This window comes from Bubalus kerabau, chromosome X, assembly GCF_029407905.1.
Source record: "Bubalus kerabau isolate K-KA32 ecotype Philippines breed swamp buffalo chromosome X, PCC_UOA_SB_1v2, whole genome shotgun sequence".
NCBI classification, from domain to species: domain Eukaryota; kingdom Metazoa; phylum Chordata; class Mammalia; order Artiodactyla; family Bovidae; genus Bubalus; species Bubalus kerabau.
Genome location: NC_073647.1, coordinates 7,574,441 through 7,598,901, shown reverse-complemented (window position 1 = coordinate 7,598,901; position 24,461 = coordinate 7,574,441). Strand labels below are relative to the sequence as shown.

The window sequence follows — 24,461 nt, the reverse complement described above, 5'->3', positions numbered from 1 at the left end:
CGTTTACTTCTCAAAGCACATATTAGTACTTTCACATTAAAATGCAAAAAGAGAGAGAGAGAGAGAGAGAGAGACAGCATTTGCTTTGCCCAAGACAAACCCTGAACCATCTGTGCTTTTAGTTGGTTATTCCTAAATTCTGAGATCAGGGCCTCTGGCTGTGCTTGATGGTTAATGTTTTTCTTTTCTTCTTATTATTTTTTTTTTGCCACACCCTGTGGCACTCATGATCTTAGCTCCCCAACCAGGAATTGAACCCATGCCCCCTGCAGTGGAAGTGCAGAGTCTTAACCATTGGACCACCAGGGAAGTACTTTGATGGTTTCTTTTAAAAATATCTATTATCAAACACACATGAGAGACAATATACTATAATGGTTTTCAGCAGAGTCAGGAGTAAGTTACAAAACGTTTCTTTTTGTCACTTTCCTTGCCTCCAAAATGGGGAAAACGACAATGCCTACTGAATATGATTTTTGTGAGGATAATATCAGGTAATTCATTGAAAGTTTGAGAATAGTATATGGTACATGGTAATCTTTCTCTATATGCTTTAGATATTATTTCTGTTATTAATATTAGTAGGAAGAGGAGAATGACAAGGTCTTAATTGGTAAAATGAAAAGATTATGACCTCTGTCCACACCCAGTTTTATTTTACTAATATTACTAGTCTGTGAAACCTTCAAGGTTTGGAGCCCCTTCCCTTAACCATGGTGCTTGTATATGGAGTGGCTGGTTTCTCCCGTTAAGACAATGCCTCCGTCCCAACAAAGAAAGGGAAGTGCTTGGCTAAGTGCCATCTCTGAGCTCACTGCCTGGAGGACAGCACACAAACCCAGGACCCACACGCAGACTGTGCCGCTGAGACGACCTGGAGAGGGAGAGGCATGTGGGTGGGGAGGAGGAAGTGTGAGAGGCAGCTGGCTTCCTAGGAAGAAGACAAACTGTGGACTCAGAATCAGATCAGAGCTCTGCAATGGACTGGCTCTGTGACTTTGAACAGATTGGTTCAGCTTTCTGAACCTCATCCGTACAACGGGATCTTAATAGTAGTTAGTTCATAGAGCTGAAAAGAAGATGAAGAGATTCACGTGGAGCACTCAGAAGAAAACAAGGCAAGCTGTAGGTGTTCAATAAACATTTGCTACCATGAAGATGATGAAGACACTAATACAGCAGACAGAACAAAGAAGTAGAGGAATAAAAAGAGCCCACTGCTTCCCAGAAGCGGGGAGAATTTTCTCAGTGCCACAAGGACCGATGTGTCTTGAGCTCTCCCTCACTAGGGTCAATGCCAGGCAGCCACGAAAGAAGGAGGATTTGCATGGCCCCTCACTGGTGAGCACACGCACTCCAGAGCTATGAATATTGCTGATGCTGGAGACTGGCCTCAGTTCTGCTCACTTGCCTGAATCCCACAGAGCCCATCAGATCCACTGCTATGAACCTCTGGTGCCACAGCAGGCCCCAAACCAGAATTTTCCCCTCTTCCTGGCCACAGAAGGAGAAAAAAAAAAAAAAAGTTCCTGAAGAAGTGGCAAAAGTTGGGCCTTCCCTGGTAGCTCAGTTGGTAAAAGAAATCCACCTGCAGTGCAGGAGACCCCAGACCAATTTCTAGATCAGGAAGATAACCTGGAGAAGGGATAGGCTGCCCATACCAATATTCATGGGCTTCCCTGGTGGCTCAGATGGTAAAGAATCCATCTGCAATGTGGGAGGCTGGGTTCGATCCCTGGTTGGGAAGATCCCGTGGAGGAGGGCATGGCAACCCACTCCAGTATTCTAGCCTGGAGGATCCCCATGGACAGAGGAGCCTGGTGGGGGGGGGTGGTGCTCGGAAAGGGCCGGACTGAGTAACTCAGCACGGCACAGACCGACGGAAAGAATAACATGAAAATGGTATTCAGGTGCCCTCTTCTGGGCAATCTGGGCAAGGGCTTTCCCAAAGACATCTCTGGGTCTACTCACTCAATCCCGGGGCCTCAAGGGAGATTCATGGGCTATCCCCGCTAAGGAACTCTAATCTGGGGTCAGGAAGCAGATTATGAGGAGCCTGGCAGAGTCCCACTAGAGTCTGCATGGTGATGGCCCTGGATTTCACCTTTGCTGGTGAATTTGGAGATGAACCAGGGAGCCCCAGTGTCTTGGTCAGCTCAGGACAGTTACTGGCCTCTTATTGGCCCTTGGTGGATACTGTGCACATGATTCATGGTTGTGAAGTAATCTTTTAAAAAATAGTTATTTATTTATTTATTTGGCTATGTCAGGTCTTAGTTGCGGCATGTGGGATAATTCATTAAGGCACACGGGCTCTGTAGCTGTGGGCGCATGTGGCTAAGTAGCTCCGAGCCATGTAGGATCTTAGTTCCCTGGCCAGAGGTCAAATCTGCATCCCCTGCATTGGAAAGTGGATTCTTAACCACTGGACCACCAGAGAAGACTGTAAGTAATCTTAAGACCATAGATTTTCTTTGTCCTTACTGATTCTTGTTTTTCATTAAATGATACACAGCATGTAAAATACGCAGGACATGCTTAGTAGAGTTATGTAACATACTTAATTATTTTAGGAGAGTTGAAATTGAGTTCTTTTCCCCCAAAATCTAACAGACAATGCCCTTGTCAACAAAGTTTATTAAGTATAGATGAATAGGCTCACCAATACATCATCTTTCACCTACTAATTACTTGCTTAAAGCCTCTGCGCCTCAGTTTGCTCATATATAAAATGGGCATGTTGATAACACTTTACTCGTAGATTTTCTTTTTGATTAAATGAAGAGAAGGGTGCAAAACCACCAGGACATTGCTGAGAAGATCTAAGCAACTCAAATTTTTTTTTAATACAGAGAATTGAAATTGGGATTTTCCTCCAACAATCTAGCCAGAAAATACCCTTTCCCGCACAGTTTTAACTAAATAGATAAACATGCTCAACAAAAAGCACGTATTTCCCTAACTAGTAACGGCAGTAATGTCTCTGTGCCTCAATTTCCTCCTCTATAAAATGGGAATGCTGATAACACATTCCTCGTGCATTTTCTTTCTACCGAAATTAAGGCGAGCATGTAAAACCCTGAGGACATGCTTAGTAGAGTAACATACTTCATTTGGGTTTTTTTGTTCAATAGAATAGAAATCAAGTTTTTCCCCCAAACATTCTAGATAGACAATGCCCTTTCCCACAAAGTTTACTAAATATGGATAAATACGGTTAGCAAAAGCATCTCTCTCACTTACTAGCAAATTCATTAATCCCTGAAGTATAAGCTTCATTAAGCTTCCTGAAGTATAAATAGGAATATTGACAACAATTTCCTTGTAGATTTTGTTTTAATTAAATGAAGCAGACCATCTAAAACACCGACGACACTGCTTAGCAGTCTAAGTAACACACTTAAGTTTGTTTTTTTTTTTTTTTTCCTTTCAGAAGAATGGGTTGAAATCAAGATTTTCCCCCAATATTCTGGACCGACAATGCACTTTCCAACAAAGTTTCCTAATTATAGATCTGTACACTCACCAAAAAGCATCTCTTTCACTTTCTAGTTACTTCATTACCTCTGGGCCTCAGTTTCCTCATCTATAAAATGGGAACGTTGATTACACCTTCTGTGTAGTTTTTCTTTGAATTAAATGCAGGCAAGCAGGTAAAAGAAGACAGACTTTGCTTGGTAGATCTAAGTATCATACCTAATTTTGTTTTTTTCCTAGTAGATGGAGTTGACATTGAGCTTTTTTCACCAACAATCTACAGACAGTGCCATTTCTGCAAATTTTACTGTGCCCATAAATACGCTCACCATAAAGTATCTTGTTCACTTATTAGTCACTTCCTGAATGCCTCTGTGCCTCAGTTTACTCATCTACACAATGGGAGTGCTCTTTGTTTTTAATTAAATGAAACAGAGCATATGACACATCCAGGATGTTACTTAGTAGATCTAAGTAAAATACTTCATTTCTTTTTTTTAGAAGAGAGAGTTGAAATTGAGTTTTTTTCTCCAACAATCTAGAAAGACAATGCCCTTTCCCACAAAGTTTATTGAGTGTAGATAAATACACTCTCAAAGACATCATCCATTTCACTTCTTGTAACTGCATTACTGCCTCTGTGCCTCAGTTTACTCATCTGTAAAATGGGAATATTGACACCACCTTCCTCTGAGATTTTCTTTTGAATTAAATGAAGCTTAACGTGTAAAACGCCCACCATTGCTTAGGAGATCTAACTAACATACAAAATATTGTGTTTTTTCTTTTAAGAGTGTTAAAATCTTTATTTTTACCCCACAGCCTTGTAGATTTTCTTTTACTTTACTGATTCTTGTTTTTCATTAAATGAAACAGAGCATGTAAAATACACAGGACATGCTTAGTAGAGTTAAGTAACATACTTAATTATTTTAAGAGAATTGAAATTGAGTATTTGTCCCCAAAAATCTAACAGACAATGCCCTTATCAACAAAGTTTATTAAGTATAGATAAATAGGCTCACCGATACATCATCTTTCACCTACTAATTACTTGCTTAAAGCCTCTGCACCTCAGTTCCTCATATATAAAATGGGAATGTTGATAACACTTTACTCGTCGATTTTCTTTTTGATTAAATGAAGAGGAGCGTGCAAAAGAACCAGAACATTGCTTAGAAGATCTAAGCAACTCACTTAATTTTTTTTAATACAGAGTATTGAAATTGGGTTTTTTCCCCAACATTCTAGCCAGACAATGCCCTTTCCCACACGGTTTAATAAATAGATAAACGCGCTCAAGAAAAAGCATGTATTTCCCTAACTAGTAACGACAGTCATGTCTCTGTGTCTCAGTTTCCTCATCTATAAAATGGGAATGTTGATAACACCTTCCTCGTGCATTTTCTTTGTAAATAAAGCCTCAAATCAAAATAAATAAATTTAAATTAAAAAATAAATGAAGCAGAGCATGTAAAACACTGAGGACATGCTTAGTAGAGTTAAGTAACATATTTAATTTGTTTTTTTAATACAATTCAAATCAAGTTTTTCCCCTAAACATTCTAGATATGAGGCCTTACAAAGTTTACCAAATATTGATAAATATGGTTAGCAAAAGCTTCTCTCTCACTTATTAACAATTTCATTAATGCCTCAGCTTCCTGAAGTATAAATGGGAATACTGACAACAATTTCCTTGTAGATTTTGTTTTCATTGAAATGAAGCAGACTATCTAAACACCGAGGACATTGCTTAGCAGTCTAAGTAACATACTTAATTTTGTTTTTTTTTTAGAAGAATAACTGGAAATTGAGTTTTTTCCCCATAATCTGGACTGACAATGCACTTTCCCACAAAGTTTCCTAAGTATAGATCTGTGCACTCACCAAAAAGCATCTACTTCACTTTCTAGTAACTTCATTAATACCTCTGGGCCTCAGTTTCCTCATCTATAAAATGGGAAGGTTGATTCCACCTTCTGTGTAGTTTTTCTTTTGAATTAAATGCAGGCAAGCAGGTAAAAGAAGACAGACTTTGCTTGGTAGATCAAAGTATCATACCTAATTTTTTTTTCTAATAGATGGAGTTGACACTGAGCTTTTTTCACCAACAACCTATGGACAGTGCCATTTCTGCAAATTTTACTCTGCATAAATACGATCACCATAAAGCATCTCGTTCTCTTATTAGTAACTTCCTTAATGCCTCTGTGCCTCAGTTTACTCATCTACATAATGGGAGTGCTCTTTGTTTTTAATTAAATGAAACAGTGCATATGACACATCCAGGATGTTACTTAGTAGATCTAAGTAAAAACTTCATTTCTTTTTTTTAGAAGAGAGAGTTGACATTGAGTTTTTTTTTCTCCAGCAATCTAGATAGACAATGCCTTTTCCCACAATGTTTATTGTGTCAGGAGCCAACACGGGAGATCCCACCCATGACAAGGTCATGCTGAGGAGACCTGACAGGCAAGCCGGATCAGGACTCGAGGGACTGCCTGGACCTGCTCGAGCATCGACCCCCAAAGCAAAGTCTGTCTGTCTACTGTTTACTGTATTATGCCTTTCACCAGCTCTTCTGACATTAACAGGGTGCTAACTCCGACCACCTTTCTCTGAAGAAAATCAACTTAAGGATCTAGTTAATAAGTGTCCTGGTCTTAAAAGGAGTATTTTAACTTTAACCCCTCAGTTACTATTTTAGTTTGCTTGGCAGGTTTATCCACACTCTTGCAACTAACACACATGATTGTTCACAACACCCCAAGCATAACCTTCGAGCGATAAAAAAGTTTTATTAAACAATACAGCATTGTTGAGCCAATGTTTGTTACTGAGTTTCCTTGTCTTTACCCAATGTGCGCCTGGGAGTGCATTAGCTAGTATAGTTGGTATGCAAGAAAAACAAGCAGTAGCCTTGGAATTAACAACATAAGACCCTTGAGTTAATACATTCTTTCTTTGTTGTAACCCACTGCACCTTTGCTCCATAAGAATGTAGCTGTGTTTCCTGAGGGGGACTGCAGACCGGAAAGATAAAGGGAAAGCAGGTTTTCTGGTTGACCAACCTTTATCAAGAAAGAGTCACAAATATGTTAATAGGCCTCTGGGCCAAAAGATAATGTACATAACACAAAGACCCTTGTAAATGAAAAGGTATGCAGAAAACATCCTGGTGCCAATGAAGGTCAAACTGCTCTAATGTTGAGCTGACTCTACATGACTTTGTATCTTTCATGTCTGGAAATGTGTAACTCAGGGTATAAAAGCTCCCTTTAAAAATAAAGCTGCAGACCCGGCTTCATCAGAGCTTGGCCTCCCCGTGTCATTCTTTCTCTCTTTCTTTCTCTCTCTTTCTCTATCTCTTTTTTTCAGGCTTATTCCCTGGAGCACAGAGGTTCTCTGAGTTCACTTTTCTGCCTGGGCTTCTAAAACCCAATTGAAAAGGCGCTCTGCGTCTTCACTCCGGAGAAAAGGTGCTCTGAATCTTTGCCCCACGTTGGGCGCCAAAGAATATCAGCCTCTTTCTCTCTCCTTTTACTTTCATCTCTCTTCGCCGACGCTGTTCATCCTGAGGGTATCCCTAGATCCTGCTGGGGCTGGACCCCGGTATTATTGAGTGTAGATAAATACACTCTCAAAGACATCATCCGTTTCACTTCTTGGAACTGCCTTACTGCCTCTGTGCCTCAGTTTCCTCATCTATAAAATGGGAATATTGACAACACCTTCCTCATAGATTTTCTTTTGAATTAAATGAAGCTTAACATGTAAAATAGCCTCCGTTGCTTAGGAGATCTAACTAACACACATAATATTGTTTTTTTTTCTTTTAAGAGTGTTAAAATCTTTATTTTTACCCCACAGCCTTGTAGATTTTCTTTTATCTTATGGATTCTTATTTTTCATTAAATGAAAAAAACAGAGCATGTAAAATACATAGGACATGCTTAGTAGAGTTAAGTAGCATACTTAATTTTTTTATGAGAATTGAAATTGAGTTTTTTTCCAAATATCTAACAGAAATGCCCTTATCAACAAAGTTTATTAAGTATAGATAAATACGCTCACTGATACATCATCTTTCACCTACTCATTACTTTCTTAAAGCCTCTGTGCCTAAGTTTCCTCATATATAAAATGGGAATGTTGATAACACTTTACTCGTCGATTTTCTTTTTGATTAAATGAACATGAGAGTGCAAAACAACCAACACATTACTTAGAAGATCTAAGCAACTCACTTAATTTTTTTTTTTAGTACAGAGAATTGAAATTGGGTTTTTTCCCCAACAATCGAGCCAGACAATGTCCTTTCCCACACAGTTTATTAAATACATAGACACGCTCAACAAAAAGCATGTATATCCCTAACTAGTAATGACAGTAATATGTCTCTCAGTTTCCTCATCTATAAAATGGGAATGTTGATAACACCTTCCTCGTGCATTTTCTTTGTAAATAAAGCCTCAAATCAAAATAAATAAATTTAAATGAAAAAAAAAAATAAATGAAGCAGAGCATGTAAAACACTGAGGACATGCTTAGTAGAGATAAGTAACATACTTAATTTGTTTTTTTTTTTTTTTAATAGAATTAAAATCAAGTTTTCCCCTAAACATTCTAGATAGATGAGGCCTTACCCACAAAGTTTACTAAATATAGATAAATATGGTTAGCAAAAGTATCTCTCTCACTTACTAAAAATTTCATTAATGCCTCAGCTTCCTGAAGTATAAATGGGAATACTGACAACAATTTCCTCGTAGATTTTGTTTTCAATTAAATGAAGCAGACCATCTAAAACACCGAGGACATTGCTTAGCAGTCTAAGTAACACGCTTAATTTTGTTTTTTCATTCAGAAGAATGAGTTGAAATTGAGATTTTTCCCCAATAATCTGGACTGACAATGCACTTTTCCACAAAGTTTCCTAAGTGTAGATCTGTACACTCCCCAAAAAGCATCTCTTTCACTTTCTAGTAACTTCATGAATACCCCTGGGCCTCAGTTTCCTCATCTATAAAATGGGAACGTTGATTCCACCTTCTGTGTAGTTTTTCTTTTGAATTAAATGCAGGCAATCAAGTAAAACAAGAAAGACTTTGCTTGGTAGATCTAAGTATCATACCTAATTTTGTTTTTTTCCTAGTAGATGGAGTTGACATTGAGCTTTTTTCACCAACAATCTACAGATAGTGCCATTTCTCCAAATTTTACTGTGTGCATAAATACTCTCACCATAAAGCATCTCTTTCACTTATCAGTCACTTCCTTAATGCCTCTGTGCCTCAGTTTACTCATCTATAAAATTGGTCTGCTCTGTTTTTTTTTAATTAAATGAAACAGACCATATGACACATCCAGGATGTTATTTAGTAGATCTAAGAAAAAGATTTCATTTCTTTTTTTTAGAAGAGAGAGTTGAAATAGCGATTTTTTTCTCCAACAATATAGATAGACAGTGCCCTTTCCCACAAACTTTATTGAGTGTTGATAAATACACTATCAAAGACATCATCCGTTTCACTTTTTGTAACTTCATTATGGACTCTGTGCCTCAGTTTCCTCATCTGTAAAATGGGAGTATTGACAACACAACACCTTCCTCGTAGATTTTCTTTTGAATTAAATGAAGCTTAATGTCTAAAACACCCACCATTGCTTAGGAGATCTAACTAACATACATAGTATTGGTTTTTTTTCTTTTAAGAGTGTTAAAATCTTTATTTTTACCCCACAGCCTTGTAGATTTTCTTTTACCTTACTGAGTCTTGTTTTTCATTAAATGAAACAGAGCATGTAAAATACACAGGACATGCTTAGTAGAGTTAAGTAACATACTTAATTTTTTTAAGAGAATTGAAATTGAGTTTTTTTCCCCAAAAATCTAACAGACAATGGCCTTGTCGACAAAGTTTATTAAGTATAGATAAACAGGCTCACTGATACATCATCTTTCACCTACTAATTACTTTCTTAAAGCCTCTGTGCCTCAGTTTCCTCATATATAAAATGGGAATGTTGATAACACTTTACTTGTAGATTTTCTTTTTGATAAATGAAGAGAAGCATGCAAAACAACCAGGACATTGTTTAGAAGATCTAAGCAACTCACTTAATTTTTTTTAATACAGAGAATTGAAATTGGGTTTTTTCCCCAACATTCTACCCAGACAATGCCCTTTCCCACACAGTTTACTAAATAGATAAACACGCTCAACAAAAAGCATGTATTTCCCTAACTAGTAACAACAGTATTGTCTATGTGTCTCAGTTTCCTCATCTATAAAATGGGAATGTTGATAACAGCTTCCTCCTACATTTTCTTTGTAAAGCAATTAGCCTCAAATCAAAATAAATAAATTTAAATTAAAAAAATAAATGAAGCAGAGCATGTAAAACACTGAGGACATGCTTAGTAGAGTTAAGTAACATACTTAATTTTTTTTTAATAGAATTGAAATCAAGTTTTTCCCCTAAACATTCTAGACAGATGAGGCCTTACCCATAAAGTTTATTAACTATAGATAAATACGGTTAGCAAAAGCATCTCTCTTACTTACTAACAATATCATTAATGCCTCAGCTTCCTGAAGTATAAATGGGAATATTGATAACAATTTCCTCATAGATTTTGTTTTCAATTAAATGAAGCAGACCTTCTAAACACCGAGGACATTGCTTAGCAGTCGAAGTAACACACTTAATTTTTTTTTTTTTTTGGAAGAATGAGTTGAAATCTAGATTTTTCCCCAAGAATCTGGACCAACAGTGCACTTTCCCACAAAGTTTCCTAATTATAGACTGTACACTCACCAAGAAGCATCTCTTTCACTTTCTAGTTACTTCATTAATACCTCTGGGCCTCAGTTTCCTCATCTATAAAATGGGAACATTGATTCCACCTTCTGTGTAGTTTTTCTTTTGAATTAAATGCAGGCAAGCAGGTAAAAGAAGACAGACTTTGCTTGGTAGATCTAAGTATCATACCTAATTTTGTTTTTTTCCTAATAGATGGAGTTGACATTGAGCTTTTTCACCAACAATCTACAAACAGTGCCATTTCTGCAAATTTTACTGTGTCCATAAATACTCTCACCATAAAGCATCTCGTTCACTTATTAGTCACTTCCTGAATGCCTCTGTGACTCAGTTTACTCATCTACAAAATGGGAGTGGTATTTTTCTTTTTAATTAAATGAAACAGAGCATATGACACATCCAGAATGTTACTTAGTAGATCTAAGTAAAACACTTCATTTCTTTTTTTTAGAAGAGAGAGTTGAAATTGAGTTTTTTTCTCCAACAGTCTAGATAGACAATGCCCTTTTCCACAAAGTTTATTGAGTGTCGATAAATACAGTCTCAAAGACATCATCCGTTTCACTTCTTGTAACTGCATTACTGCCTCTGTGCCTCAGTTTCCTCATCTGTAAAATGGGAATATTGACAACACCTTCCTCGTAGATTTTCTTTTGAATTAAATGAAGCTTAACATGTAAAACACCCACCATTGCTTAGGAGATCTAACTAACATACATAATATTATTTTTTTCTTTTTTTTATTTTTAATTTTATTTTTTTTAAACTTTACAATATTGTATTGGTTCTGCCATATAGCGAAATGAATCCGCCACAGGCATACACGTGTTCCCCATCCTGAACGTCCTCCCTCCTCCCTCCCCATACCCTCCCTCTGGGTCGTCCCAGTGCACCAGCCCCAAGCATCCAGTATCGTGCATCGAACCTGAACTGACGACTCGTTTCATATATGATATTATACATATTTCAATGCCATTCTCACAAATCATCTCACCCTCTCCCTCTCCCACAGAGTCCAAAAGACTGTTCTATACATCAGTGTCTCTTTTGCTGTCTCGTATACAGGGTTATTGTTATCATCTTTATAAATTCCATATATATGCTTTAGTATACTGAATTGGTGGTTTTCTTTCTGGCTTACTTCACTCTGTATAATAGGCTCCAGTTTCATCCACCTCATTAGAACGGATTCAAATGTATTCTTTTTAATGGCTGAGTAATACTCCATTGTGTATATGTACCATGGCTTTCTTATCCATTCATCTGCTGATGGACATCTAGGTTGCTTCCATGTCCTGGCTATTATAAACAGTGCTGCGATGAACATTGGGGTACACATGCCTCTTTCCCTTCTGGTTTCCTCAGTGTGTATGCCCAGCAGTGGGATTCCTGGATCATAAGGCAGTTCTATTTCCAGTTTTTTTTTAAGGAATCTCCACACTGTTCTCCATAGTGGCTGTACTAGTTTGCATTCCCACCAACAGTGTAAGAGGGTTCCCTTTTCTCCACATCCTCTCCAGCATTTATTACTTGTAGACTTTTGGATCGCAGCCATTCTGACTGGCGTGAAATGGTACCTCATAGTGGTTTTGATTTGCATTTCTCTGATAATGAGTGATGTTGAGCATCTTTTCATGTGTTTGTTAGCCATCTGTATGTCTTCTTTGGGGAAATGTCTATTTAGTTCTTTGGCCCATTTTTTGATTAGGTCATTTATTTTTCTGGAATTGAGCTGCAGGAGTTGCTTGTATATTTTTGAGATTGGTTGTTTGTCAGTTGCTTCATTTGCTATTATTTTCTCCCATTCTGAAGGCTGTCTTTTCACCTTGCTAATAGTTTCCTTTGTTGTGCAGAAGCTTTTAAGTTTTATTAGGTCCCATTTGTTTATTTTTGCATTTATTTCCAATATTCTGGGAGGTGGGTCATAGAGGATCCTGCTGTGATGTATGTTGGAGAGTGTTTTGCCTATGTTCTCCTCTAGGAGTTTTATAGTTTCTGGTCTTATGTTGAGATCTTTAATCCATTTTGAGTTTATTTTTGTGTATGGTGTTAGAAAGTGGTCTAGTTTCATTCCTTTACAAGTGGTTGACCAGATTTCCCAGCACCACTTGTTAAAGAGATTGTCTTTAATCCATTGTATATTCTTGCCTCCTTTGTCAAAGATAAGGTGTCCATATGTGCGTGGATTTATCTCTGGGCTTTCTATTTTGTTCCATGGATCTATATTTCTGTCTTTGTGCCAGTACCATACTGTCTTGACAACTGTGGCTTTGTAGTAGAGCCTGAAGTCAGGTAGGTTGATTCCTCCAGTTCCCTTCTTCTTTCTCAAGATCGCTTTGGCTATTCGAGGTTTTTTGTTTTTTTCATACAAATTGTGAAATTATTTTTCCTAGCTCTGTGAAGAATACTGTTGGTAGCTTGATAGGGATTGCATTGAATCTATAAATTGCTTTGGGTAGTATACTCATTTTCACTATATTGATTCTTCCAATCCATGAACATGGTATATTTCTCCATCTATTAGTGTCCTCTTTGATTTCTTTCACCAGTGTTTTATAGTTTTCTATATATAGGTCTTTAGTTTCTTTAGGTAGATATATTCCTAAGTATTTTATTCTTTCCGTTGCAATGGTGAATGGAATTGTTTCCTTAATTTCTCTTTCTGTTTTCTCATTATTAGTATATAGGAATGCAAGGGATTTCTGTGTGTTGATTTTATATCCTGCAACTTTACTATAATCATTGATTAGTTCTAGTAATTTTCTGGTGGAGTCTTTAGGGTTTTCTATGTAGAGGATCATGTCATCTGCAAACAGTGAGAATTTTACTTCTTCTTTTCCAATTTGGATTCCTTTTATTTCTTTTTCTGCTCTGATTGCTGTGGCCAAAACTTCCAAAACTATGTTGAATAGTAATGGTGAAAGTGGGCACCCTTGTCTCATTCCTGACTTTAGAGGAAATGCTTTCAATGTTTCACCATTGAGGATAATGTTTGCTGTGGGTTTGTCATATATAGCTTTTATTATGTTGAGGTATGTTCCTTCTATTTCTGCTTTCTGGAGAGTTTTGATCATAAATGGATGTTGAATTTTGTCAAAGGCTTTCTCTGCATCTATTGAGATAATCATATGGCTTTTATTTTTCAATTTGTTAATGTGGTGTATTACATTGATTGATTTGCGGATATTGAAGAATCCTTGCATCCCTGGGATAAAGCCCACTTGGTCATGGTGTATGTTGTTGGATTCTGACTGCTAGAATTTTGTTAAGGATTTTTGCATCTATGTTCATCAGTGATATTGGCCTGTAGTTTTCTTTTTTGTGGGATCTTTGTCAGGTTTTGGTATTAGGGTGATGGTGGCCTCATAGAATGAGTTTGGCAGTTTACCTTCCTCTGCAATTTCTGGAAGAGTTTGAGCAGGATAGGTGTTAGCTCTTCTCTAAATTTTTGGTAGAATTCAGCTGTGAAGCCGTCTGGACCTGGGCTTTTGTTTGCTGGAAGATTTTTGATTACAGTTTCAATTTCCATGCTTGTGATGGGTCTGTTAAGATTTTCTATTTCTTCCCGGTCGTGGTTTGGAAAGTTGTACTTTTCTAAGAATTTGTCCATTTCTTCCACGTGGTCCATTTTATTGGCATATAATTGTTGATAGTAGTCTCTTATGATCCTTTGTATTTCTGTGTTGTCTGTTGTGATCGCTCCATTTTCATTTCTAATTTTATTGATTTGATTTTTCTCCCTTTGTTTCTTGATGAGTCTGGCTAATGGTTTGTCAATTTTATTTATCCTTTCAAAGAACCAGCTTTTGGCTTTGTTGATTTTTGCTATGGTCTCCTTTGTTTCTTTTGCATTTATTTCTGCCCTAATTTTTAAGATTTCTTTCCTTCTACTAACTCTGGGGTTCTTCATTTCTTCCTTTTCTAGTTGCTTTAGGTGTAGAGTTAGGTTATTTATTTGACTTTTTTCTTGAGGTACGCCTGTATTGCTATGAACTTTCCCCTTAGGACTGCTTTTACAGTGTCCCACAGGTTTTGGTTTGTTGTGTTTTCATTTTCATTCGTTTCTATGCAAATTTTGATTTCTTTTTTGCTTTCTTCTGTGATTTGTTGGTTATTCAGCAGCGTGTTGTTCAGCCTCCATATGTTGGAATTTTTAATAGTTTTCCTCCTGTAATTGAGATCTAATCTTACTGCCTTGTGGTCAGAAAAGATGCTTGGAATGATCTCAATTTTTTTGAATTTGCCAAGCCTAGATTTATGGCCCAGGATGTGATCTATCCTGGAGGAGGTTCCGTGTGCGCTTGAGAAAAAGGTGAAATTCAATGTTTTGGGATGAAATGTCCTATAGATATCAATTAGGTCTAACTGGTCTATTGTATCGTTTAAAGTTTGTGTTTCCTTGTTAATTTTCTGTTTAGTTGATCTATCCATAGGTGTGAGTGGGGTATTAAAGTCTCCCACTATTATTGTGTTATTGTTAATTTCTCCTTTCATACTTGTTAGCATTTGTCTTACGTATTGCGGTGCTCCCGTGTTGGGTGCATATATATGTATAATTGTTATATCTTCTTGGATTGATCCTTTGATCATTATGTAGTGACCGTCTTTGTCTCTTTTCACAGCCTTTGTTTTAAAGTCTATTTTGTGTGATATGAGTATTGCTACTCCTGCTTTCTTTTGGTCCCTATTTGCATGGAAACTCTTTTTCCAGCCCTTCACTTTCAGTCTGTATGTGTCCCCTGTTTTGAGGTGGGTCTCTTGTAGACAACATATGTAGGGGTCTTGTTTTTGTATCCATTGAGCCAGTCTTTGTCTTTTGGTTGGGGCATTCAACCCATTTACGTTTAAGGTAATTATTGATAAGTATGATCCCGTTGCCATTTACTTTATTGTTTGGGGTTCAAATTTATACACCCTTTTTGTGTTTCCTGTCTAGAGAATATCCTTTAGTATTTGTTGGAGAGCTGGTTTGGTAGTGCTGAATTCTCTCAGCTTTTGCTTGTCTGTAAAGCTTTTGATTTCTCTTTCATATTTGAATGAGATCCTTGCTGTGTACAATAATCTGGGCTGTAGGTTATTTTCTTTCATCACTTTAAGTATGTCTTGCCATTCCCTCCTGGCCTGAAGAGTTTCTATTGAAAGATCAGCTGTTATCCTTATGGGAATTCCCTTGTGTGTTATTTGTTGTTTTTCCCTTGCTGCTTTTAATATTTGTTCTTTGTGTTTGATCTTTGTTAATTTGATTGATATGTGTCTTGGGGTGTTTTGCCTTGGGTTTATCCTGTTTGGGACTCTCTGGGTTTCTTGGACTTGAGTGATTATTTCCTTCCCCATTTTAGGGAAGTTTCCAACTATTATCTCCTCAGGTATTTTCTCATGGTCTTTCTTTTTGTCTTCTTCTTCTGGGACCCCTATGATTCGAATGTTGTAGCGTTTAATATTGTCCTGGAGGTCTCTGAGATTGTCCTCATTTCTTTTAATTCGTTTTTCTTTTTTCCTCTCTGATTCATTTATTTCTACCATTCTATCTTCTAATTCACTAGTCCTATCTTCTGCCTCTATTATTCTACTATTTGTTGCCTCCAGAGTGTTTTTGATCTCATTTATTGCATTATTCATTATATATTGACTCTTTTTTATTTCTTCTAGGTCCTTGTTAAACCTTTCTTGCATCTTCTCAGTCCTTGTCTCCAGGCTATTTATCTGTGATTCCATTTTGATTTCAAGATTTTGGATCAATTTCACTATCATTATTTGGAATTCTTTATCAGGTAGATTCCCTATCTCTTCCTCTTTGGTTTGGTTTGGTGGGCATTGATCCTGTTCCTTTACCTGCTGGGTATTCCTCTGTCTCTTCATCTTGTTTAAATTGCTGAGTTTGGGGTTTCCTTTCTGTACTGTGGCAGTTTGTGGAGTTCTCTTTATTGTGGCGTTTCCTCGCTGTGTGTGGGTTTGTACAGGTGGCTTGTCAAGGTTTCTTGGTTAGGGAAGCTTGTGCCGGTGTTCTGGTGGGTGGAGCTGGATTTCTTCTCTCTCCTTTCGAAGACAATGGGCTGCTTTTCTGGGCGCCTGATGTCCTCTGCCGGCATTCAGAAGTTGTTTTGTGGAATTTACTCGGCGTTTAAATGTTCTTTTGATGAATTTGTGGGGGAGAAAGTGTTCTCCCCGTCCTATCCCTCCGCCATCTTAGCCTCCAATTTCTTAAACACGCAGATGAGCTCTTCGTCTTCCCTGAGCTCCAGTCCTCTTCATACGTAGCCTGTAGTCTGGCTCCAATAGCTGCTGAAAGTTCTCTTCTGGCAGGCCTACCCCACTGTCCACAATCAGCTCTTAGTTTTGTTGAAATTCTGGGTACTCTGAGAGTAGAGTCAGTCCCTCTCACAACCTCAGCCCCTTTGAACCCTCACCCACTGGGAAAGTGCCACCTCCTCCACCAGAGGCACATTTACCCACAAAACAAGAACTCTGATCTCATCTTTCAGTTATTCAGGGCTCTACCATGCCCGGAGAATATTTATATACATAGCGCAGGAAGGCAGAGTGGATCTTATCCCCATTTCATAGATGAGGAACATTACCTCAAAAAAATCATGCACACTAGCGCGGTCACATCAGTTCATTTAATGCCGAACTAATTCTAAGCCAAGTAGTACATAGCCATTGCCCCAAGACTCCTAAGTCTATTGTCTTCTTTTCAATGTCGGGCATTATTTCCAATATTTTGCTGTTATGAATTATACTGCAGTGTACATTGTGATATATACATCTTTGTCTGCCTCCCTGATGGTTTCCTTCATGAAATTAATTTATAAACATTGTCAAATTACTCTCCGAAAAGGTTGTATCAGTTTTCACTCTGACTGGAATGCTCATTTTCCTGAATCCTAATCAGTAATGGTTATTTTAAGAAAATATTGCCATATGATTTCTCATTATTATTTTACTTTGCCTTTATTTCATCATCCGGGAGGTTGAACATCTCTTCGTAGATTTATAGGCCCTTATTCTTTTTCTTTGTAAGTTGTCTATTAAGATCATTTGCCTAGTTTTTCCCTGTTAGTGTGTTCCTCATTTTCTTACTGATTTTACAAGAGCCCTTCATGTATTAAGGATATTAACTTATTGTTTTTAACACTTTATCATGTATTGTATTGCTGTGGACTTATTTTTTTAATTTGATGTGTTATACTACATTGCCATTATTATTATTTCTTGATGCTCAAACTGTCCCAGTTTGGTCTGTAGTTATCCTGTCAAGCCAGCTCCTGTATTCTTTTTTTCTTTTACTTTTTATTTTGAAATACTTGAAAAAATTTCTGGGTTAAAACAGGAAAGTTATGAAATAGAATGAAGAATACCTATATCCCCTTTACTCAGAGTCCCCAGATGTTAGCATTTTGTCACATTTGCTTTATTATTTCTCTCCACCTGTATGCATATTATTTTTTTTCTGAACCATTTGGGGGTCAATTGCAGACACGATGCACATTTACCCCTAAATTCATCAGTGTGTATTTCCCAAAATACCGGGACATTTAACTTCAGGATAGTGATCAAATTCAGGAAATCAACACTGTTACACTGTTATCTAATCTATAGACTTTATTTGACTTCCAGTTGTCCTGGTAATGTCCTTTATAGCAAAAGGAAAAAAAAATGGCTTTCTAGCCTTAATCTGTGATGTAAATTGCAGACGTTTTCTCCTAGTTTGTCATTTGACTTTGTTTATTGTGATTTTTTTTTCTTTGCAAAATTATTATTTTTAAATTTTTATGCGTTCATTTATTCATGTGTTTAAATGATCTTATGGTAACATTGACTTTTTAGGGGATGTACAGTCCTATGAGATTTTTCTTTTTAGTACTTGAATAGATTTGTGTAATCACCCTTACAATCAGGATGAAGGACATTTCCATCATCCCCCAAACTCCCTCATGCTGTCCCTGTATAGTCTGTCCTCTAATTGCTGGAGAAGGCAATGGCACCCCACTCCAGTACTCTTGCCTGGAGAATCCCATGGATGGAGGAGCCTGGTAGGCTGCAGTCCATGGGGTCGCTGAGAGCCAGACACGACTGAGCGACTTCACTTTCACTTTTCACTTTCGTGCATTGGAGAAGGAAATGGCAACCCACTCCAGTGTTCTTGCCTGGAGAATCCCAGGGATGGCAGAGCCTGGTGGGCTGCCGTCCATGGGGTCGCACAGAGTCGGACACGACTGAAGCAACTTAGCAGCAGCAGCAGTGGTCAAATTTATCAGTCTTTTATTGCTTCTGGATTTGAGTCATAATTAGAAAGTATTTCTTCCCACCCATCCACGTTCTCTTCTAATACTTGTATGGTTTCAATTTTATGCATTGAAATCTCTGATCCATTTAGAGTTATTCTGATGTGTAGTGTGAGATATGGACCCCATTTTCATATTTTTTCAAATGGCTATCTAGTTGTCCCAACAGCATTTATTTAAAACTCCATATTTACCCCCAGAAAATTGGAGTGTCACCCTTATACATAAGTATTAACTTGGGAGGTGATTTTGATATCTTTATAATGTTGAGTCATCTTATGCAAGAAAAAGAGGTGTCTTTATATTTATTGCAAACTGTGTTTGTGTCTTTCAGCAGTTTTTAAGAGTTTTCTTTGCATAGACCTTGTACATTCCTTGTTGTTAGATTTATTTCTAAGTATTTTATCTTTTTGTTGTTGCTGTTACAAATAGGGCTCCTCTTTCCTTATATCTTATGATTATTGTTTGTAAGAGGGTGGTTTATTTTTGTTGTCTTTATATCCTGTTATCCTACAGATCTGTTATATTGTTTGTTTTTAACACTGTTTCTCATTGCTTCTCTTGGGTTTTCTATATATATCATCATATATAATCTTCATACAGAGATAGCTTTACTTTTTCATTTTTAAATTAGTTTTTAAAATTAGAGTATAGTTGATTTACAGTGTTGTACTAGTTTCTGCTGTGCAGCAAAACGTGTCAGTTATACATACACATATATTTACTCTTTTTTTATATCTGTTTTCTCCTGTCTAATTGCATGGGCCGATACCTACAATATTAAATAGTGTTAAATAGCTGAATACCATATACCATAGTTGAATCATTTCTAGTGTTTTCTTTTAAGTAAGATGCTAGATTTGGGGCTGAGGTATATGTATGTGATCATGTTATAACATTTCCATCAGCTACTATTGTATTTTTATGACTGTAGTTTTAAGTTTATGAAGCTTTCTGGAATTAATTTTTATATAATGAGTAAGGTAGAATTTTTTCTTTTTTTTTTTCATTAAATTATGTCTTTACTAACTTCCCCCTACCTTCCTAAGATTTACTATCCCCCACTCCCCTGTGGCTTGTGGGATCTTAGTTCCCTGACCAGGGTTTGAACCTGAACCCTGGCAGTGAAACACCAAGTCCTGACCACTGTGACTGCCAGGGAATTCCCCTTTCCTTTTTGACAATAACATTCTTTAATGTCACAGATTTTCCTGAGTGTGGTTTTAGCCACATCCTGTAAGTTTTGGTGGGCTCAGACAGTAAAGGTAAAGGTAGCTCAGACGGTAAAGCGTCTGCCTGCAATGCAGGAGGCCTGGGTTCAATCCCTGGTTCAGGAAGATCCCCTGGAGAAGGAAATGGCAACCCACTCCAGTGTTCTTGCCTGGAGAATTCCATGGACAGAGGAGCCTGGCGGACTATAGTGCTTGGGGTCGCAAAGAGTCGGACAAGACTGAGCGACTAACACACACAGACACCAAGTTTTGGTATATATTCCCATTTTTGTTGTTTTCTAAATAGTCTACCATGATTTCTTTATTTTATTTCACTTTCTCTTTCATCCAGTAGTTAGCCTGGAGAACAGGTTTCAAGTTCTAGTTAGGGCATTTTTTGTTTTGAAATTATTGTTCTCAGCTGTTTCACATTATGATTGGAGAACATGGTCTGTGCTGTTTTTGGCGATGATTCAGGTTTACTTTGAGATCTAGTCTACAGTCAGTTTTAATATGTGTTTCATGGATTCTTGAGAAGAAACTCTCTGTACAGTCGAATATATCTGTATATCTACTAGTCTGATGTTAATATTTTTAACAATGTAAGTGTTATATTATTAAGTATATGTTTATTTGTAGTTATATAATTTTATATTAATTCCTCTGACTTATTTTTCTCAATTTTATGTGTTGTGAACTCAAAGTGGTGTGTTAAAATCTCTAATAACTTGAACTCTTCGTTGCTCTTTGTATTTTTAATTAAAATTTTGGATGTGTTATTTATGTATAAAATTTCATGACTTATGTATTAGGACCTTTTTCTGTGTAAAAGAGCCCTCTTAGTCACATTTAAATGTCTTGTTTTGGTTGGCCTTGAATTCATCTTTGATCTTAATGCTACCACCCATTTTTAAAATCAGGTGTTCTTGATATATCTTTTTCTAACTTTTGATTTTTAACCTTTCTTTGTCATCTTGTTCTCAGCGTGTCTCCTGTACAGATTATATTATTTGAATTTTGTTTTGTCGTCCAATCTGAAAGTTTTTACATTTTAAGTCAATAGTGTCTTACTCTTTTATAAATTAAATAGATACAGGGAGATTGTTAACATTAATCTGGTACCGGACAAGAAGACTGGGAAATCCAAAGGATTCTGTTTCCTCTGCTATGAAGACCAGAGGAGCACAACTCTGGCTGTTGACAGTTTTAATGGGATCAAGGTGAGTATGCTTACTGAGCAGAACTTTTCCATTGGGTAGGGTGTCAGTTTCATTTCCCAGCTGATGACTACAGGCTCAAGGGCAGTACTGGTCAGCTGGGTTGCAGAGGTGTGGGGACATACTGACTGGGAAATGACCCCAGGACATAATTCCGTTGGCTCATGACCCTGTCAACATGCGTTTCTTTTCCCCATCACTTAGCAAGCTATGTCCTCAGGAGCATAGGTACCATGACCCCCCACTCCCCTTCATCTTGCACCCAACCAGGCGTCTGTTTTTCACCTTTTCTTCCTCACACTCCACTCTCGTTTCTGCTGTATTGGAGGGCAAAGAGACTAGCAAACACTGCTGTTCTATGCTGTCCTGTATCAGGGAATTTGGGGTTCTATCATGGTTTCGTGGCTGAGGACCTAGCCATGTATGTCTCTCATATGTCTCCATTGACTTAGCAGTACTGGGCCCTGAAAATTCTCTAGTTAAAATCTTATGACAAAGTCTATGAAAGTAACTCATTCTGAAGGTTTCTGTCCTCTATTCTCTCTCCTCCACCCTTGTAAGTGCGACGGTGAGTGATGACATGAGAGTGAGGCATGAAAAGGGGATGGGGCAAGTCAGGGTTACCTATGCTCCACATGCTCCCTGTGCTCATTTAGGAAAAGCACTGCCATTGAATGAGCATTGTCACAGGTTGGAGGGGTGACTCTTGACTTGGAGAATCTGTCACTGATTGCACCAGCAGTGAAAGGGAGTCACCATAAAAGGTGACTTTATTCCACCTTTTATGGTGGAATGGGATAGGTGAAAGTACTCAGGCTTAGGGGTAAGAGTAAAAACTTGCTCTTGAATGGAACAGTAAAAGCCAGACATTTCACATTTCTGATGGCATTGCCTATAGAATAAGTCTGTATCTGCCCGAATGTTTTTGTTTTAAGTGAAGGTTTAATTTTTTGTTGTTCACCTGGAGAGTTGGGATTCGCAGTGATAGTATCAGCATGAGCCAGTGGTTCCAGTATGGTGGGGGTGGAGCAAGGAGTGAGGGCTTAAGAGAAAAGAAAGTAGTCCTTTCTAGATTCCTTACCCCCTCCCAGCTGTTGTTCGCTTTGGCCTCATCCATTTGTGTTGAGAAAGCAGCTGTAGCATTGAGCTGAGTTTTAGGAATTCCCTTTAGCTTCCAGGCTTCTTAACAGTGTGTTTCACTGTAAATTAATGTTACAGATGGAAGGTAATTCATGTTTGTGCATCTAAACTCTTGCAGTTTTCCATGCTGCTTATGCTTTGGGGCAGTACTTCCCAGGCTCCTTTCACTTCATGGCACACTTATAACATGGAGATATTTATATAGAACTCTGGGATAAACTGATGAGGCTCCCAGGATCTCCAGCTGCCCCAGGCTCTACCTGACTGCCCCCAGGGTTGAGCGAATGTGTAGGGATGTGTGCTGTGACACATCACTTGAGCAGGTCTGCTTTTGAGATTTTCTGAGAAACAGAATTAGCAAGAGGATAATGGGAATGGCTCAAACCATGGATTTCTGCAGCTGGGTTCAAATAGATGGAAGGCTGTGTTTGGTAGCAAATAGTCAGCTATCTGCCAAAGCATTGCCTGTCTGTCTTAGATCAAAGGAAGAACTATCTGAGTGGATCATGTATCTAACTATCGACTTCCTGAGGACTCAGAAGAAATGGATGAGGTGACCAGAGAGCTGCAGGAGAGGGGCTGTGGGACTCATGCTCCTCCACCAAGTTCATCTGAGGGCTCTGAAGATGACAAACCCACCAAAAAAAACACAAAAAAGGTAAATGGTTAAGGCCTATGAGAAGACACTGGGTAGGCTTAATGTTTGCTCTTCTTAGCCTTCACTGAGATTTGGTAGTCAGTTCTCAAGTGTGAAGGGGGCAGGTGTGGGGAACCTTACCTTAACTGGGAAAGAAGAAGTATCAGCAGAAGACTAATGCTGTGGGCTAAATTCTGGCCACCAAAATGTGTATGTTGAAGTCCTAACCCTCTGGTGCCTAACGTGACTGTTTGGAGGTAGGGTCTTTAGAGAGAGAATTAAGAGCTGGAGTTGCCTTATATAGCAACCTGACATATTAAGGGTGACAGACATCCAGCTTGGATTCTTGGAGGCACTTTTCTAGAAGTAGAGACCGTGAGTGTTTCATGCTGCTGCCAAGCATGCTTTTCTTTTGTATATCCTCCATCTTTTCCATCTTCTTTTTCTTACTGATTGTGCCCCTCTTTTCCTCCAGACAAAACGGAAGAAAAGAAAAAAAAAGAAAGACAGAAGACTGGCCGGGAGGTACAGGCAGAGTAGCCAGCCTCCTCTTCCTTGCCCAGAAGCAAGATGATAAAGGAAAAGGATGACCCTGGCTCTAAAAAGCACAGTGGCAAGCACTCAGAGAAGGCAGAGAAGGGTCAGAAGTCAGAGTCCAGGGAGGTGCGGAAGTCCCACCCCAGTTCCCCTGAGGTCAGGAAGACCTGCCGTGGTAGAATGGAGGACCGAGAGAGGGAGCCAAGAACGGAGAAGTCCAAGCACGAACACAAGTCATCAAGCAGAAGGGAAGAGAGAGAAGACAGGCACAGGGAGAGAGACAGGGGTTGAAGCTCAGACATACATTCCAGATGGCATGACAGGCGCTCTGAGGGGCGGCATGACAGGTGCTCTCTGAGGGGCGTAGTCACAGGAGTAGAAGTAGGCACCAAGATAAATCCCACTGGCACAAAAGGTCCCGGCACTCTCGGGACCCGGAGTCCTCTAATCCCAAGGAGTGCAGGCATCACTGATGCCGCAGCCTGTTCAGCTATTCAGCACGGTAGAATTAAAAATGAACTGTATTTTTCAAATGCAATGAAATTCAGTTATTCTTTTACTATATTTACATGTAAAGTCTCTGAAAATGAATTCTTTTGATCCCTTGAGTATAATAATCATCAAGAGAGCTGTAGTTTTTAACAGCTAAATGTCCTGGATTTTTGAGCAGAATCCATTGTCCCTGGGAATATACTTGGTACTTTTGGTACTTACCAGAGCATGTACCTAAATCTGGGTTTATCAATAGGGCCATTGAATTCATGACCCCAATTTCTGATGAAATGGCCAGGAAGGAGAAATAGCAGACAGTTCTAGAATTCCAGTCTTTGTGCTACATGTTAAGAACCTTTCCAGTTGGCAGCTATAACCACTGAGCAGAGAAGTGTGGCTTAACTAGGTTCAGACAGGTTGCTATACATGTGATAAGGATTCTTAACATCAGCCTGCTCCTTCCTTATTTTTGCCTACCTGCCCCCTGTTTTTTGAAATTGTAGACATCTTTTTTTCAATTTTGCTGTTTTTGTTTTGGTTGATATGTCTACATTTTTTCCCTTATAACTTATTTATTTATTTGATTGAGAAGAAATTCACATGAAATTAACCATTAAAAAAATATATATTTATT

General features: G+C 38.2%; 1 pseudogene; it reads left to right on the top strand.

Annotated features, from left to right (window-relative positions):
- Positions 1 to 456: 456 nt before the first annotated feature.
- On the top strand, positions 457 to 23,808 carry LOC129639517 (RNA-binding motif protein, X-linked 2-like; annotated as a pseudogene).
- The last annotated feature ends 653 nt before the right edge of the window (positions 23,809 to 24,461 follow it).